The 19,200-nt window shown below is 43.5% G+C and overlaps 1 protein-coding gene across 2 annotated transcripts in view; it reads right to left on the minus strand.

The window, feature by feature from the left end:
• Positions 1–19,200, minus strand: part of THSD4 (thrombospondin type 1 domain containing 4) — a 297,164-nt gene that overhangs the window by 275,096 nt on the left and 2,868 nt on the right. Inside the window, exon 2 of one of the 2 annotated variants that reach the window (XM_005025428.6) lies at positions 11,868–11,972. The gene's annotated coding sequence lies outside the window, so the exon portion shown is untranslated. Of the gene's footprint in view, positions 1–9,177; positions 9,478–11,867; positions 11,973–19,200 lie in introns of those variants that run through there. The other variant, XM_027467115.3, reaches the window with a different exon arrangement.

The following is a 19,200-nucleotide window of genomic DNA, read 5'->3' on the forward strand; positions in this document are numbered from 1 at the left end:
TCCTTTGAGGGTGGGGAGAGGGACCTGTTTATTCTTGCCCTGTCCATCTGAAAGGGATTTTAGACATCCTACAAATCTTGTCTTGCTGCTATGCCTCATGCTCTGGTGGTCCACACGACAGTTAGTATTTCAGTCCATTTAACGTAACCTGCATGACCTGTTACACTCCTACAGGAGGTATCAGGCCGTGACAGACAACCCCAACACAATCATACGTTCAAATAATCTCAGGTTATCAATCACTGCGCAGCAAAGCTGAAATATCTTACTAGGTGCAGATTAAAAAGCGGACTATTACTAAAGAAATAGTTCAGCAGATGCCACGCAGTGGTCTGTGAAGAATGAGTTTGGGGTTGACAGATAAAAGACACTAACCTCACAAAATCAGCAACAACCACTGTCACCCTTGCTAACAGCAATAACTCATAAAAATAGTGAGTCAGGAAAATGGTATTCCTCTGACTTGCAGCCATCCTTTCCACGTCAGGTTGCAGTCTTGACTTTTTCCCAGCCTATCAATAAACCTGCTACTATTTTTCAAGAGGGGTTTGTTTGACTGTAGGTCTAAGACTGAACTGCATAATCTGACTATGAAAGAAATAAACTGACTTTGCTGTTTCCAAAATCATTCACTGGATCTGAAGCATGAGTACCCACTCTAACATCTGCAAAAGAAATACAGGTTGAAGAGAAAAATCAATAAGAAGCATGGACTTGCAAAGAGAGGCTGATGGAAATCTCTCTTTTAACAAACCAGCTGCATGGTTCAGGCAGAGCACAGCAGAAGTGTTACCATAACCTGCCTCCCCACTTGGCAGCCATACACAACTTCATTTAGGTGAAGCAACCCCACTCTGAAACACAGCAGTTTGAGCAAAATTGCTACACTTAGTTTTAAGGGACCCTACAATGCTCAACTCAAGAGCACACCTCGACTGGGAGGATACCAAGAGGGGGAAAGCACAAGTACCACTTGTGCAAGCACAGGAGTTACCACTGACAGCATACACAGCCCTCTGGCAGTCTGTAAAGCCGGTGAAGTATTTCTTTATGCCTACATACACCAAGTGTTTTAATGCATAAGCACCTTTGCTCACTATCTCCATTGATCAGGTGTAGCTTAAAACCAACACTTACTATTTGTAGTTTCAGACTCAGTAGTGATGCAAGTCACAACAAAATCCACTCTTTTACCTCTCTTTTCTGACCACAATAAACACAGTTTCTGAAACTCATCTACAACACAGAAGCCTCTGCCATCACCATACCATGCTTCAGGAACTTTTGTAACCCTCTTAGCCCAGGCAAACCTATTCAAGTGGCTGGGACTTTGCCTAAGTAAAACAGGAATGAAGAATTCTGAACAGAGCCTTCATTGTGTCAGGTAAAAAGAAATCAAAGGTCATCTCTTGGCAGTAGGGCCTGAACTTATTTGTGCTGCAGGGCAGGTTAGTAGAGTGCACTGACCTTCATCTGACATCACTTGAAGCTTCAGGAAAAATATCCAAGTGCCTACAAAACTCAAAAACAGGGATGCAAAATGTGAGAGACAGATTTCTTGGCTTTTCTTGAAAACAAGCACAGCCAATTGCAAACTGCTGGGAAAGAAAACAGAGTAACTCCTTCAAGAGCGTGGACTTCAGATGCTGCTTTAAATATTGCCTATGCAGAGAGTTTAACAGGCAGAGCATGAAAGATCAGCGAGGATTTCAAAAAAAAAAAAAAGTGCCTGAGTTTTATATTATTTTTTAAGTCAGCAGTTAGCATTCACTGCTGCTTAGCATATTGCTTGAAGTCAGAAAAAGTCAGGTTTTATACAGTGACCTGAGATCTTCTAATGGAGTCGCCGCTGCTGGAGATAGAGAGAAAACTTGCTGAAAGGAATGCAACCCAAGTGCAATCTCTCTCCAGGCGGTACTTGACACAGGGGTTCCTGGTTAAGCGTAAAATCTGCATGGTCTGAGTAAATGGGAATTCTGAAAAGGCCTTGTAACCTAACTTCAGAAAAAAGGCAAATCAAAAAGCAGAAACACACCAACCAACCCCACCTTTCTCAACCTGCAATTGCCAGCAAGAGACATTTGGAAACTGTTTCTCCCCCTCTTCCATTTCAAAGCAACAGAGACAAATCACAATTTAATCACAAGCAGCATGGTTCAAAAGAAGTCAGCTCATTTTCTGGCCAATTCTAACAGTATTAAAGCAGCAAAGATATTTCAGACCTTTCATCATTCAAAAACTGCACAGTTTTGTTGTTTTGTTGTTATTGTTGTTGTTACAATTTATTATTAATAATTATAATTATTTATTATAATGAAGTTTCAAACACGCTTACATGTTACACATTCACTCCAGTGTAATGACTTTGGCCAGCAACAAATACAAGAAACTTTACAATGACAATTACAGCAGCATTGGCAGTGCCTAAGTAATAAATCTGAGCTTGAGTATGAAAAATTTTAAACATTCTTCCGAGAAGTGACCAAAGTACTTCAAACTTCTTAATGCCAATGCGAGTAAAAGCCTGAACTGTAAGTAGGAGGGAAAAAAAAAAAAAAAGAAGAAGAAAAAGAAAAAAGAAAGTCTTCAAGTCTTCTGCTGTGTAATATTGTGTTAATTTGTACAAATGATATCTGAAGTACAAGAATATAGGAAATTACATTTTTAATGTCTGTTTTTCACACCAAAAATCAAAACAGACATCCAGCCTTAACCCCTGCGTTTCAACACGTGAACAGTATTTTCTGGGCTGTCAAAGCTGAACAATACCAGCAGTTAATGGTTAACACACTATTCTTTCAAATCCTCATTCTTCTGCTGTTCTAGTTAAGCGTTTAAATTCCACACACCAGTCCTGAAGATCTGCAAGGTGACGTGCCCGCTGTTCCGCATTCACTTCCCTAGTGGATGTAGCTTCACGGAACTATAGGAACATGGGACAGAGCCTTCACTGCTGCCAGATTAAGTTACTGCAGCCACTCCATGTAATTTATCATCCTTTTGGTCAGCTTGTGTCCTGGGATGTCATTTTGTTGTAATTAAGCAGGGTGGGATTGGACAGGCTCTTGCTTCCCTTTGCCAATCTGATAAGCAAAATCATTTCTTCTTTTTACTTTCGTAGAAACTACATTTACCAAACAAAACCCAAGCATAACATACAACCAACTACTAGAAGCATGACCTTACCAAACCAGGACTAGAGCAATCACCTTTACCATGGGAAGAAAAACTCAGAACATCTGTAAACTTTCCAAGTCAACATTTACTCACAGACTGCGGTCAACAGTTTTGCTGAATTTGCCATCTAGAGAGAGAGTTTTCCTTCCACGCACTTCTCGCCAGCTAATCCAAATGCAGTCGCAGGGGAATCTGCCTGATTCAGGATTTCAGATTGCAGTCATACCGTACTTGAGAATCTAAGTGACGTCTTGCTCCTGGGGGAGCAGTATTCTTCCATGCTCACACAGATCCAAGTGCTGATCCAGCAGGGCCTGGCACAACACATGTTTTTTCATGAGGATGTGGCTTTCATGAAGAAGAGCTTTTAAAAAGGGCTTCTTTATCTGGCCTCTTCCCAAAACAAGAACAGAGATATCACGGTTCAGCATGGACATCATGACCCACAGAGGAAGTAACTGGCAGGAAACCACTTCACTTCTGCGCAGGGCTCCAGGCAGCATCCTCCAGGCTCACAGCACCCTTACGTCCAGCCAGTCTGCTCCCGTATCTCATACCAGGCCACGCAGTCAAAAAAGACAGCAAGGTCCTAGCAAGCAAGGTCCAAGGTGTCAGCACACCCAGCAGCAGCCCTTCCAGCTATACTGACACGGACAAATTTGGCAAGATGCTGCTCACAGCCAGGTTTCTCTGTTCAACTTCATCTCTGTGCAGCAGAGGTCAATACAACCCCTCGGAGACGCAATAGGAAAGTTCAGAAGTTGAAAGTCCCGTCACCACAACAGCCATGCCTTTGAATTTAACACAAAGGGAATATTCTTTCCTTATTTACTGCAGTATTTTAAGAAGTCTGGGTTTAGTAAAAAAGCACTAATTAAGTAATCAAAGTGAAATGAACAAAATGCAGTAAAAAACATAGCTTTCTGAAGAACTGTATTGCTCTCTACACTTAACCACAGACATATAAAATGCAAGACACAGCAGTCTTACAAGAAAGTCTTACAAGGGAAACAGGATCACAGAATTAGTGAATAAGCCTTTTGCTGCTCCTCTGTAAAGGACTGAACTTCTACCAAGTCCTGTTTAAATATGATTATTTTGTATCCAGAGAGTCCCCTGAAGGCCCCAGTTCGGGGAACTGACTGTATGACAAGCACTACTCCCATTAAAAGAACAAGTTACTAGCTCTTGTGCTGGCAAAGAAAAGACTGCAAATGTAAAGTCTGGAGAGCTCAGAAAACATGAAGTCAGATATATTCATTTTAGAGCATCAGGATTTGTAAACCAACCTCATGATTCTGGGGCAAACCAATCTCTACTTTCCCAAACACTACGTGAGGCAGTACTGCCCACTAACAGGCTGCCAGCCTCCGGGACCCAGCTACCCGTTACCACCTCACCAGCAAAATGAATTTCCAGAGCTCTGAAGCCATTTCTTCCTCCAAATCAGACGAAGCCATTGGATGGATCTGTGCTGATAAAGCCTTTCTCTCTGCTCCTTTTATAAATAAGTTGTACCTTGTCAATTTGTTTCAGTGTTCCTCAAAATTCACAATTATTATGTTGTAGGACATTTGCTGTTCCTGATGAAACAAACTATCATTTTGATTTCTGTTTCACAGACCGCTCTGCTGAAGTGATGATACGGAAAAACATTTGAGGGAAGAAGAGCTCCACACATTAGGCAGGGCTAACCTCCAAGACTGCAGTCATACCGACACTTGAAAATATCCACGCTTCACACTGATCGATTCGTGCAAGTTGGGAACAGGAGCTGAATCCCAAGAAGACAGTTGCATTCGTGCATTCTGCCAATTCATTTCTTACCAGCTACAGAGGTAATCAGAAAATAAGAGTTTATCACAGTTCAGACACAGCACTACACCCACTGGAGAAACAGAGGGCTGCTTGCTTGTAGGACCTGGAGATGGGGACTTAGCTCCTTACATGTGAATGCAAGTGTATCAACAGATGGGCCTTAAAGATGTACTGAAATGATCCTTTAAAGTGCCACTGCAATTTTAAAACATTCTTTCCAATGGCAAGAGCACACCACATGGGAATGCCTTGACCCAAAAGCCATTGAAAATACTGATAACCTTTTCCTTGACTTTATTGGCCCTTGGATCAGAGCTTTAAAGAAAACAGATAGCGGATCTTATACTTACTGAGAAAAGAATCCACAGAACCAATGGAAAAAAGTCCCTTTTTAAACCAATTTTTCCATATAAGGAGTATGGAATCTTCCTGTGAAGGGAAATTCCAAAACCAGGACCAAAATAAATACTGAAGTGGGATGCCAAGAAGTAGCAGTACAGGACTGATGTGAAATAGCCCATGAGCAAGTCCTTGAGCTGCAATTTGAAGAAACACAGCAATAAACCTAGGAGGCACATGCTACATCATTTGTTTTTGTTCCTATCCAATAGATGTTTTTATTCCAGTGCTTTTTTTCCTTTTTTTTTTTTCCTGTTGTTTGTGTGTTTTTTTCTGTGGTTGTTTTGCTTTGTTTTTAAAAAGCTTAAAGCAATCTGCATGAGAATTTTACCTTCAGGAAATCTAACAGTTGGCCGATACCCTGTGATCAGCTTACCTTGTTCAGAGAGAGAGGAAAAGGAGAAAGATGCCGGTAAGACTTGATCAGCAGCCCAGCAGGTCACAGAAACCCACCTTCTGGCGATTCGCAAACACATCACCCGATCAACAGGAAAAGCTACTTCTCCTGCACAAGGATCAGATCCAGCTCCTATTAGACCTGGAATATTTCTAGTGCAAGCACAGTCCCTGCCAAGCAGCCCCGCATCTGCCCTTTGGTACTGCCATTTGGAAGAACATCGCGGATGTCAGGAGATGGTGTTGACAAGCGCTGATTGCTTAACAGCAACCAAAGCTCCGAACACTGACCCAGCTCTGGGAATGCCCTAACCCTGCAGGGAGAAGCTACACAAATGAGATGTGTGACATGACACTCACAAGTCCCCAAGAGAAAACTGGGTGGGACAGCACATTCCACTAGGAGACAACCGAGTTGTTTTAAATTACAGGATTTATATCTGCTATTGCCAACTAACACAAAGAACACAACAACACAATCAGGCAACTCTGAAGCATGCAGTTTCAGCTACAGTCCCTTTATACAGGCTAAGACATGAGGCCAAATTCAGCGCCCATCAAATCGCTCTGCTAAGCAATTTTTTGTCTTTGTTATTTACATCTGCTTACCACCTCCCTAACTAATCTTTTAAATTAAAGACATGCATTCTCCCTAAAAATGTAATGCACCTAAACTGAATTTTCTAGTGCAATGTACTATTCTGAACGCAACAGGAGTTACTTAAATGCAAAGCACACAATAACCAACTCCTACGTAACCTCATACAGCTTAGCAATGCACGATCATGTCCTCTGGTCACGCATTTAAACCACAGAAATTCATAACCAAATTAACTTTCTTATTAACCTGTCTCATCCTCCAAACTGCGTTATCACCACATTATGCTGATTTCTAAGGTGAAATGAAGCGATGAGTGAATTGTGTATGCGCCTGGTTAAGAGAACAAGATTCTTCACTGAGTATGTTCTCCAGCTAGGTAAGGGAGAGGAGAGCACAGCACTGTGATCGTGGGAAGCGTTTCACAACTAAGCGTTACAAAATTCTTTGCCTGTCTACAGAGACAGAAGTGACATCGTCAGGTCCAGGACACTGACTACACCAAAGCTGGTCTGATTCAGTAAGTCTTCTCCTCTTACTTTTTTCCTACTTGGAAAAAAACTAAAGCCTGCTACAATTGAAGCCTGTTACCATAATACAGCACTACAGGGGACAAAGTTAATATTTTTATGCATGGTTGACTTTCAAGTTTTCTGAATTTTTAAGTGCTTAACCATCAAGCCTGAATGTTCTCTAAGGGAATAACTCCGAGTCCATAGGAGTCTCTACATGGACTGCACTTAACTTTAGATCATAAACCAATTCAAAAAAAAAAAAAAAAAAAGAAAAACTAACACCAACTGTCTGGCTGAAGTTTCCTCATGTCTGTTTTCAACAACTGTCTCTGTCAATGCTCTGTCAATATATCACACATCTGATATAACATCACAGACTGCCACGCTGAAAACCTGTTTTTCTGCTGTCCTTGCACAGAATCACAACTCTCAGGCCAACCTAAGTCTTCCAGATGATTTAGTTCATTTTTGTTTAGTTTTCAGGACTAGTTTAACGCAGGTTTGCCTAGCACAGTTATTCATGTTATTCTACAGCAAGAGCAAAGGTTTTGAACTGCAGTCATAAAACTCATCATTACATACCAGCAACCTAATTAATTTCTGCAATTAATCTGCTGGAGCTCTGAAAGAACCTGTTGTATGGAGTGTGAAAGGAAAAAAAATCCTGCACCACGCAACACCTCTTAGTCCAAGTGCTTCCAAGAGTCAGAGTCATGAAACAGAAGTAACACCCTGGGTCCCAATGGAACTGTTCCAGGTTAGAGTGACCAGGGATTAGCCCTGCTCCAAAACAAAACCTGACAAGCTCTGTTTGGGACAGGGTTAGGACAAATAACCTAAGCTTCTTTCCTACACTCACTTCAAAGGCCTCTCTATATATAACTCAAAACAGTTGATCTCCTACTTCTAGCATTACTAAATATTCTCATTTTCTAGCACTTTTCTCCTCAAAAGGCACTCTCTCTTCCTAGCCTACCTAGATCTGCTGTCCCACCAGAATCCTTGGGAGAGAAGTGACGGAAGAGAAACCAAGAATCACAACCGTCTAATGAGCTTGAGCAATACCAAGCTTCATTTTAAATCCCTGATAATATTGAATGGGTGGAAATTGCATCAACCAGTAGATTACTTCCAGTCATTTGCCAGAAAGAAGTCCAATTTGGCAAGCTGCAGCTGGATAGACCGGGTTGTTAGAGTGCGTTGGCAGCTCCACAAACAGCACTGAACTCAGATAAATTTTGGGCCATTTTCAGGTCTTGGTCCTCTTACCACAGAACAGGAAAGGATGACAGAAGAAACAAGCACAGCATATTGACAGAGCATTAAGCACCCCTTAGGAGACTATTTCATCCATGGCATTAGACCCTTGTATTAAGCTACTAACCACGAATTACTTACATAGTAGTTTCTGATTAAAAATAAATAAATCACACTGATTTATCAACTGATGGCCACACAGTGAGTTGCAAATATTTCTACTGCTTGTGTTGGCTCTTCACATAATTGATGCGCCTACTCAGATTTGTCACGTCTGCTAGCAGAAGTCAGCGTGCTGCTGCGTAACCCGCGCTGCGCTGGCGTCTCCAGGATCACTTAGTGCTGCTGATCCCTTGACCGAAAGGAAAAACAAATGGAAGAATGAAAACAGACAGAAAAAGGTGCTGTTGCTGGTAGGAGATACGGAAAAACTCCCGCACAAGAAGTGACTAAACAGCTAAGAATGCTTTATTTTGAGACTAAGGTGGAGGAATAAGAACGTAGTCCTGAAGAGGGCACAAAGACAGCAGCAGAGCAGGAGCACAGTTTGTGTTACGAGGAGTGCACAGCACGAGGCAGCAGGTTTGGGATAAGTCCATCAGTTTTCCCCACACGTTAACCTGCGGCGCGCTGCTGCCAGCTCCCCGCCACAGTGCCGAGGGGGCAGAAAGGAGAGGAACTGACGGGAAGCCCACCGCGGGCTGCTACGCACAGGGGCGCGGACACTGACAGATGAAGACCCAAAGCCATAAGGGAATTTATTCCTCGATCACCTCCCCGAGCTCCGTGCCCCCCCCCAGCCCCTTCCTCGCGGCGTGAATTGGGGGCAGAGCCCGGCAAGGCGCCCCACGCTGCGCTCGGACACGCGGGCAGGGCTGGCCCACGGCAGAAACCCCCCGCGGCGGGGAAGGGGCTTTCTCTCCTCTCTCCTCCGGCGCTGCCTCGGGGAGCAGCGACCCCGAGCGCGGCCGCCCCACCTGGCCGGGGCTCGCCCCCCCGGGCCTCGCCTCTCCTCACCTCTGGGCTCCGGCGTCCCCCGGCGGCGCAGGTCCCGTGGTGCCGCCGCGGGGCGGAGGAGGCGCAGGGCGCTGCGGGAGGCTGGCACCGCCGCGGCCTCCGGCGCATGGGAAGCGGCGCCCGCTCCGCCGGGAACCTGCCTCGGGTCCCGCGGCCGCGCTCCGGCGTTCCCGGGGCTGAGGGACAGCCCCCGGCCGCCGCGCCGCGCCTCTCTGCCCTGGCTCCCGGCTGCCTGCGGCGCCAACGCCCGCTCCCGGCCGCCACCTGGCGGCTGAGCCGCCCGCGGGGCGCGCCCCGAGCCCAGCCCAGCCCAGCCGAGGCGCGGTGCGGAGCGGAGCGGAGCGGAGCGGAGCGGAGGGGCCTGGCCGCGCCCCGGGAGCCGCCAGGGGCCTGAGGCAGCGCGGCCGCGGCGCCGACGTGCGGGGGGGCGGGCCCGGCATGGCGGGGCTGGCCCCGGGGCTGAGGGCAGAACCGCTGGATACCGCCTGGAGCGGGGATGAGGAGCGGTCCTGGTCACGTTTCAGTCAGCACCTGAAGGGAAAGGTGGTTGTGTCGCTCTGGTGCTGCTTCGTGTTAAGCATACCAAACCTGAAACCCCTCAGGGTACGTTTATTGAACACCACAGCAAAGCATCCAGCACCAGCTCTGACCTTAGACCCAGACAGGCATCGGCCATGGTTCACTGCAACATTCAGTTTTATGCTTTTTTACGACAAAATCTATTATTCCTGTGCTGGAATTGACCCAGCCAGGTGAACCCATTTGCTTTAAAACACATTGAAATAGGTTGTTTTTCCTTGGCAACATTTTGGGCTCACTTACCACTTGAACCTAGGCAAACCACTAAAGACAAAGTGCTGACTGTGCTATTCATTGCAAATACATAAATAAATAGATTTTTAAAAATCAATTTCCAAGCCCATGTATAGCAACAGGCACTCAGCAAAAGATCAGCTGTGGAAAATGCACTTTCCCATGTATGTTCACCAGGCACTTGCTGCAGCACAGCACCCCCAAGCAGTTTCAGATGCCCCGTGGGCACCACAGCAGATCTTGGCTGTAGAAAGACAGCTGTAGACAGCTGTATGTTAAAGGTTTGCAGGGCTTGCTCACAGGCAAAGAAAGGCTGTATTATAATGCTACGAAAAGGCTGGTTATGCTACCTCCGAGAGATAGAGGTCTCACCTCTAGTAGGTAAATGGGTCTGGAAACCACAGGCCTGGAGTGAGATTCTTCCAGTCCCTCCTGAGCAACGCTGCGGCTTGGTAACAGGTAACCTGTACCTGCGCTTCAAAACTAGGCTGGAGCCTGCCTGGCAGTACTAGACTGCAGGAAGCAAATGCTGCACTGCTCTGGCCATGATATAATGCAGTACATAAATTATTGACTAACTACTGAGCCAGGTAGCATGTGAGCAAGAATGGCTCTGGCAGCTTACAGTACTTTAGTTCTAATCTCTGCTACAGATTAGATGTTCCACTTCATCTGCTCCACCAATTACACAACTACTGTTTGTTACAGGGAGAGACACAACTGCGGCCAGATCGACTAGAGGCAAGGGTTTCTTTTCAGGAGCGAAGACCTAAGAACTTAGGTATCAATAAATTAACAAGTAAATTCATTCCACACACTGGGATTGCTCTACTTGAGGCAGTTGCTAACTCTTGATACTGGGGAAAGATTATTTGAACTGTACCAGTCTGAAAATTAGCTACCTAGCAGTATCAGCCCTCAGGGAGGAGGACTCACTTCTCTATGAAGGGAAGCTGAACAGCAACAGCCTGCACACTGGCAGTCCCAGAGGCCTGCTCTGCTGGATGCTAATAGTATTCAGTGGAGTTGGAGTCTGACATTCATCATTTTATTATATTAAAGCACAGGGCACAAGGAGACCTTCTGACAAACCAAGGAACATAGACTCATCACTGTTTTCCCTTCCTCTTGTAGGATGCCTTTATTCTCATTTCCCTAATATCTCTGTTGTTTTCTGTTTGGCTTTCGGAATGATTGTTCCCTCCCAAGAGCTAATGCAGTGTCCTATCTTTCACCCCTCCACCTCCTCCTCCCTTTTTGCCTGATGAACTGCTCAGAAGAGCGCACATCGTGTTTTCTCAGCAGTGTAAGAGGAAGCTGTTGTCATGCTGCTGTGGGGGAGAGGAACAGTTCTTCCCACACCTTATCTGTGCATCAGAGCAGCTGATGCTAAATTTGTTCTTAACAATTGCAGAGCTAGGAGTCTCATTAGACTGCAATGTTATCTGAAGTCTTTCATAGTTTACATAACAAATGCGGCTGTGTACAAAAAAATTAATGTGAACACACACATTCAGGCTATGTCTCCTATTTTCTTCCAGATGGACCTGAAGGGCATTGTGAAATAGCATCATTATTCCTAAAAGAGATCAAAACATGAATCCTTGGAAGAAAAGAGCATCCACAAGGAGTTTAATTTATTTTTTTTCCTGCAGTAATCCACAGAGGAAATCCTTCTTTAAAGCTTTAATCTGTTATCACAAGATGTAGAAAATAATGCTTTTGATGAAAATGTAGGAGAAATCCAAATCACCAAGCAAAGAAAGATCTGGGTGAGGACAGGAATGAACTTATTTGATCATTTGTTCAGTATGTGGTGATCAAACCACATCTTGTCTCCCAGTGCATAGGCAAAGATAGCCACCAGCTCCACTTACCCAGCAAGCTGCAAAGGCTTGCGATGCAAGGAATATCGGAGTATTTTTTACTTCCAACGCTGCAAAACTTCCCTGCTCAGGAGACAGTTCTCTGGCCAGCTGCCACTGTAAAAGAATGGGAAAATATTTCAGTTGGTTTAATTACGTAGTGCTACTTTGCAAATTCAGATAGATTACAGCATAAACTGACAAAACTGGCAGGCAGATAATAGGGCAGAGCAAGGGTCTCCATCCTGTAGAACTCAACTGCCTCTTGCTAGTCATGAAGAAAAATCTTGCACTAATAATGGGAATGACTGTGCATAAAATTCCCCGTTTAGATGAGGAAGGAGAGAACTTGAGAAAGATCAGATTGTGGCAGAGCAGGAAGTAACATTTCCCTTCCTTGCCTTGTTTCAGCCACATATTTGTTTCAATACTTCTTTCTGTGAGCCACTGATTGTTGCAGTGAGCTCTTTCTGCTTCATTTCATTTTTGTGAGAGCAGGTGTCAAACACCGCCGAGTTAGAGATCTGCTACCTGGTATATGGAAGACGTCGTCACATTTGCAGTAGGTCCAGCACAGGTCAGTGGTGCAGTTAAGGCATGGAAAGTACCTATTACACAAGCTTTAGATTCTGAGACAGAAGGGGGGAGGGAGGGAAGCAACCAGCAACAGGAAAGAAAGAAAACAAACACGTACAAAATAATAATAATAATAATAATAATAATAATAATAATAATAATAATAATAATAATAATTACAACAACAACAACAATAACAATAATAATAATAATAATATAAAAACAAAATAAATAAAGAAAACAAACGTACAAAATAATAATAAAATAAAATAAATAATAACAATATTCTTATTATAAAATACATGGAGACATCAGCTACCTGGTGACCTGGAGAAAAACAGTGTAAGTTTACAAAATTCTCTCTCCACCCCTAGATCAGTTTCTCTTTAAGTAGGAGCACTGAAGAGTACATGACACCAAAGGAATAGTAACTCAGTTGCATATTAGCTACGACAAAAAGCAGTAGTTTTGTAATTCACACCCAGAAACTGTGTTTAGAAAAGCCTCCATTTTATGTCCCCTACCTGTGCCTTTCCCCAATAACAGGAGGACCTCCTGCCTGTCAGATCCTTCTCTGAGAACAGAGATGCACAGAAAATGTAAAGCTTTCCAGCTAGTCTGTCACGCTACAGAAACAGGAGAAGAGAGCTGAGTTACATTTATTTTACTTCACCTGAGGGGATGAGTTCCAGGAACGGCACTTCCCTGTGAGCTGCAGCTCTGCTGGGCTGCAGTCGCACTGACTCACTCAAGGAAAACTCCATGAGAGCACAGCAGAGCAAGTTCACTTTCTAGCCATACAAAAAAAGGACTTCCTGCTTCCTCCTCAACACCTTTTGGTCACACCAGAGGACTTCTCCATGTTCTGGATAAGCACCAGCTACACAGACCATATCACTTGCTCTTACTACTGTGCTACGTATAAATAACTCAGCACAGTTTTCTTAGGAGGACTTACTCACTAGCTTTTTCTATTGCCTTTTGCCAAACACCATCTTTTGTCCCTTCGAGCTAGTCATACAGAGTTTGTGTCAAATAACCTGTCTACACACGTTTCCTGCTTAAGCCTTCCTTTTAGAACACCTTCCTCAGAGCAGGAAACACAAGCAGAAGGATATACGGATTTAGGTGAAGCAATAACACGTGTTTAGAAAACATGAGAATCATTCAACCAAGTGGCCTTTTCTGTTTGTATTCCTTATCTTCATCTAATTGTAAGACTGTAGACCTACAGCACACAGCACATACTGTTCTACATTTATTTCCCTTTGTTGTTTCTCAGCTGTACAATTTAATCTTTCTTTTACTGTATCTGTAACTATAACACATTCTAACATTTACGCATGGAGAGAGACTTGGCACAACACCGGGTGCAGTCTGTCTGCTGTCAGAGGAGCACTCTCCAAGTGAGCCTACCCGCTTCAGGAGCTGGGAAAGCTGCATTGCCTTTTTTACAGCTTCGCTTCCTCTGAGAACAGCTGCGCACAGCTCTAGGGCTATTGATAACTGTTAAGTTACTGCAGGGTTAGGCCGCAGTGTTGGGGCAGCATTAGAAACCTGCTCCTAACTGACTAGAGATCCCACAGTAAGTGGGCGCAGAGGGGGCCCGAGCAACAAAGAAACAGAGCATCAGGGAAGCAAGAAGCCCCTGGGCTAGGCAGCTCTGCCCACAGGCACTTAATAAAGCCATGGAGAAGAAGTTAGAGCACAGGCCTTGGGCCTTAGAAGTAATCACAGATTTTGGCATCCTTCACAAGCTAGAAGCTGCAGATGTCCGCTCACCACCAATCTTTTCCGAAGACATCTTTGTTTCCTCTGTATGCAAAGGGAGAGTTACAAAGACCCGAGGATAAGATTCAAAGCATCCTGCGTGCTAAGCAAAAAGCAGCAACAAAGGAAATACTGAGCAGAAAAGTGGTTGTAAACTCCCAGCTCCCTCAAGATGCTCTTAAATCAGGCCTCTGCTGGTGGGAAGGTACAGACAGCCCTGCTTGCAGTGCACACGTGTAGTCGTGCTGGCCACAGTGGGCAGCAAGTGGCTTGAAGCTTCCAGAGAAGCTCTGCAGGCAAGATACCCACCTCTGGTAAGCACCATGGAGACGGTTGCAGCAGAATCCATGCACCAGTCCTCCTTGCTCTGCTCCTCGTCACCCACCACAAGTTTGTGCTCTTCTCTGTGCTGCAGCTCTACAACTGAGCCTCCTGGCTCGTGTGAGAGTATCTGAATGACAGCGAGGAAGTGGCTCTCCAGCATGAGTTTTGACCCTTCTGGGTAGAGAATGCGAGACACATGGTCCGGACAAGTCTCTGGCACATTGGCTGCCTCTGTGAAGTTATTTGCTGATTCAGAGGTGTGAAAATTCTACAAAATGCTGCGGAGGCAATGGCACTGCTTGTGGTACTGAAACAGCATGGACTCCTCCTGGGTCGATATGACTTCATAAATATTGACTTTGGATAAAGCTTCTGACACAATTTTGGTGTTGGGCTTTGTTTTATTTTATTTTTTTCCTCTCCTTTTTCCTTCCAAGTGGGTTCCCAGAGCTAATTTGCTTAAGGCAACATACATGACACAAGAATAAGCCCTTTGAACAGTGATGCAAGTGCTTGGTCATGAAATGAAAAAAGGCAGGCCTATTGTTAGTTGGGGTTTCATGCTTTGTTTGATTTACTCTGGATTCTTTGCCACCTCACTGCTATTCTTGCCAACGCATCTCAGAGGGCTATTGATTAAGGGCCAAAATACTGTTTTCAAGGCTCTTCTGACTTTTACGCTTATCAGTTGTTGTTTTCTCCCCCCTCCATAGAAGCAATACGCTTTTACCCATCAATCTTTTTACTCAGTAAATCATCTAAGCAACAACTACCCACATTCTAGGCCCAACTCTTTTCTCATTTGCAGCAGCATGAAAATTAAAGCAATGTAACTTCCTTCAGCGAAACGATTGCTATGCAGTTATTAGGTGTAGCATACTCCAGAACGGTATTGCTTTCCTCCCTGTGACATGAACATAATTGTCTTAGTGTGCTAGTACATGCGTTCACAGCCACAACAAGAGGCCCAACCAACACTAACACATGCTTCACCCAGTGGATGCACAGGAAAGCCCTGATCCAGTGCAAAAGTGATAGGAAGTTACAGGTGAAGACAAGTACACCAAAGAACTATTTTCTTGCTTTAGAGGGAAAGTCAGGCACTTTTTCCCCTAGAAAAGCACTTCAGAATTGCCTTAGTGTTGAACACGCCTAGATGTTTTGCTGAATCAGGCACAAATTTCTACTCCTTTATTCTCAACAAAGCAGGGCTAAACCATGAGAAGAGGGCAGGCAATAACTACAATAACCTGTCTAACCTGGAGATCAATATCCATGGATTCAGGTTGTGTGATGAGACACTTGAATACAAGTCACTGGAAAGAGCACTCCTGTCATCATTTTTTGTCGTGCTGTCAGCTGGCAACTTGATGCGAAATAGTTTAACATTTGTATCAGCAATTCAGTCAGGATATTAATTTGAAGCAGAAGAGAGTTGTTTACAAAAAATAAATAAAAGGCTTATGGATGATGTAAGTGCTGAGCTATGGGCTTTCTTCCCCATGCAGTGAACATGCCTAGATGTTTTTCCCCTGATTCACGAAAACAGTTGGACCATAAGCAACCTGTGTACTGATCTGCAGGCAAATCTTATGTCAAAACAGTGGTCTATCCCCAAAACATTTTCAGTACATCAGGAACAGCATGAAACAAAAACACTGCTGTTGCCCCCTCCCCTGTACCTCCTGAGCATTAACAGGTCTGCATCATCTTTTACTCTCACTGGAGGGTGTTAACCCTCATCCCGTCACACTTTCCATTCTGCACCGAGGAGAATAAAAGAGCAATTGAACACTGTGTACTGTCTGAATTAGCAGGTTATTAAAAAGAGAAAGAGGGAAGACAGTGGAAAATGGACGTGTGTTCAATTTCACATTCTAAAGAGAAGAATTTTTAAGGATGAGGCACGTGTCTACAGCAGTTCATGGAGGGTATGTACAAATCATCCTTCTACATAAATGGTCGTGGCCAAGACTATCCAGCTGCTTTGTAACATACTTCTACTCTGAAAAGTTGTATTTACAGCCAAAATGCTCTGAGCATAATGTGAACAAGATTTTACCCTGTCCACTGCAGAAAGAGAGAGTTGTTTTGGGCCAAAATACCAAGACATTCCACATAACTCACAAACGCTATTCCCTCATCTAATAATCCTGCCCCAGTAAAGACTCTTAAACCAGAGATTCCTACCCGTTTGTTTTTAAAAGGACTACCAGTGCAGTAACTACAAGTGCTAACACAGTTGAATATTTTCTATGCTAGAGATTCATACTGTAAATTTAGGAATTTATATCAGCACTACATAATTTAGCAGCTATAGGATCCACAATCTCTAACTGCCTAACATGCAACAGTTTAATCAAGTCTGGTTAACCACAAGTGACAAACAATTCTTGTACAAAACACAGACTTGCTTTTATTTCAGTTCAGGCTATTAAGAAATATTAAGCTATAATGAATTGTTAAAAGCCTGCTTCTTCTCTTTATTCAGCTTCAGAGGTGCAAAATAGGTTGCCAGTAGAGTTTTCTTCTTATCTTCCTCCAAAAATCTCACACAAATAGCAGATATTTCATAGCAGGAAGAATCTTTTCCCTGAGATAGCACAGCATAGTTGAGCTGCTCTAGCAATGCTGAGAGGCGCAGTGCCTCCAGCCACACCGTGTTTCTTTCATCTTGTGCAGAGCCCCGTCTATCTCCAGCCTGCCCCCTCCCCATGCGTGGCACAAGGAGAAGCTGTCAGTGTGAAACTTGCCCCAAAGCTGGGCTCCAGTCAGAGCCGGGCTCCACACAGCCAAGGGCTAAGCACCAGTGAGAGCCCTCCCAACAAGCGCCTGTGCAACAGACAGTTAACTGCATCCTCTCCCCTCTTCTCTAAAAAATAAAAAATTATCTGACCTCATAAAAGCTGTAGTTTCTAAAACTTGAATCATCTGCGACAGTGAAATAAAGAGAGAAACAAAGGGTATGGGGAGGAGACAGATAAGATTTTGCTTCATTTGAAGAGTAACATGAGGATAAATTAACCAGCCAGAATTCATCTGTTGTCTTCCTTTGTGCATAACGTAAACAGAACCCAGTTCCCTTCGAGTAGATGGTCTGTAGATTCCAAGCACTTTAAACGGGGGATGAGCATATGCAAGCACAATTGAATGAAGACATTGGGGCTTTTTTTTTTTTTTTTTATATATCATCTCAGTGGAGGCACATTGTTAGGGCTAGTGTGTATTACATAGCACACAATAAAACACCCAAACTCTGCTTCACCGATCTACCTTCCCATAAAAACCTCATTTACACAGTATCAACATCTGCTTAGCAGAAGGACAATTACACAAGTATGTGTATATACATATGTGGACATACACAGGATCCCATTAGATAGTCTCTCATAAGTTTTAAAGAAGTGAATAGAAGTAATTAAACATTAAGAGCTGTTTTGGAAGGCATTCTGCTCATCTTGGAGGAGCACTTTAGAGACGTTTAGAGAGTAAATGTTAGCCTCTTCACTACCAAATATCTCCAATTACCAAATTCCTTGAAGTAGGCACTGCTATTTTTTCTCAGGAAAAAATATTTCCTTATGCATTTCAGCTGCACAGAGAAGAAAATAAGTTTACATGTAGCTTCGAACAGATGTTTATAGACACAAAAGAAGAAAAATAACTTTAGAGCTATGTAGCAATTTTTCTATTTATAGTGTTCCTGCATGTTAAGTTTACAGTTCCTGTAGTTTATTGCAGTTTTGTGGGATTAATTAAAAACCTCCTACAAAATCAGATAAACAAGAGAAATGAGGGGAGAGAAACTGTGTGCTTTATGTGCTGTTTATTCATCTTCAGTGAAGTCTGTCCCATGTATACAATCAAACATCTGTGGAAAGTCTGCATTTTGACCAGAGCAATCACTCTCTGCATTCCAGTTTTGGTAGCTGGTTCTTTTACTTGCATGTGTTGTATACTGTGTGCATGCACAAATATGTGGCTTGGGCATACTTCTCACAAATGAAAGAAAGAAGTGAGACACTTTACATGATATTTTGTTAACATAAAAGCCAAAAAAACTTCAGTCCATACCACGTAGACAATTAATGTTTTAGAAACTTCCACTCTGAGATTCTATAGGAATTAAGTAGCCTTTGTCAGTCGTATGTTATAGCTACCTTGATGTGAGAATGAATAATCACCTAGATCATATTTACCCTCTACATTTGTGTAGAATCTTCCAACACACGAGATGATCCAAATGCAATGAAATCAATTAAGAAATACAATGTGGATTTCAGCCAGCTGGACCAGAGCCCTACACTCTTAGCAAGAAGCAACTTATATTCAATTATCATTATATATATATTTGTTTTAAACAGAAAGATTGGCCCGTGATTACCTAACAGCTAATATTCCTCAGGGCTCTAAAGAAGAGCACAGTTTGTTTCCCAGTTGATTTAACTCCATCTGTTGTGAAGTTATTCATTTTGGTAACTTGCACGTTTCTCTTTCTGATGGAATGAGGCATTTCACTCTTCTCAGATACAACTTGCAACACACAGAATACAGAATAAACTGTATACCCATATACACCTATATACCCACAAACTCTGAGTGAAACCCCAGAAGCAACATCCTTGCCTTAGGACTTTGAGACCTGTGAGATGAACTAAATATTTCAGGCCAACTT

The sequence above is a fragment of the Anas platyrhynchos genome, chromosome 11 (assembly GCF_047663525.1).
Source record: "Anas platyrhynchos isolate ZD024472 breed Pekin duck chromosome 11, IASCAAS_PekinDuck_T2T, whole genome shotgun sequence".
In the NCBI taxonomy this organism is placed as follows: domain Eukaryota; kingdom Metazoa; phylum Chordata; class Aves; order Anseriformes; family Anatidae; genus Anas; species Anas platyrhynchos.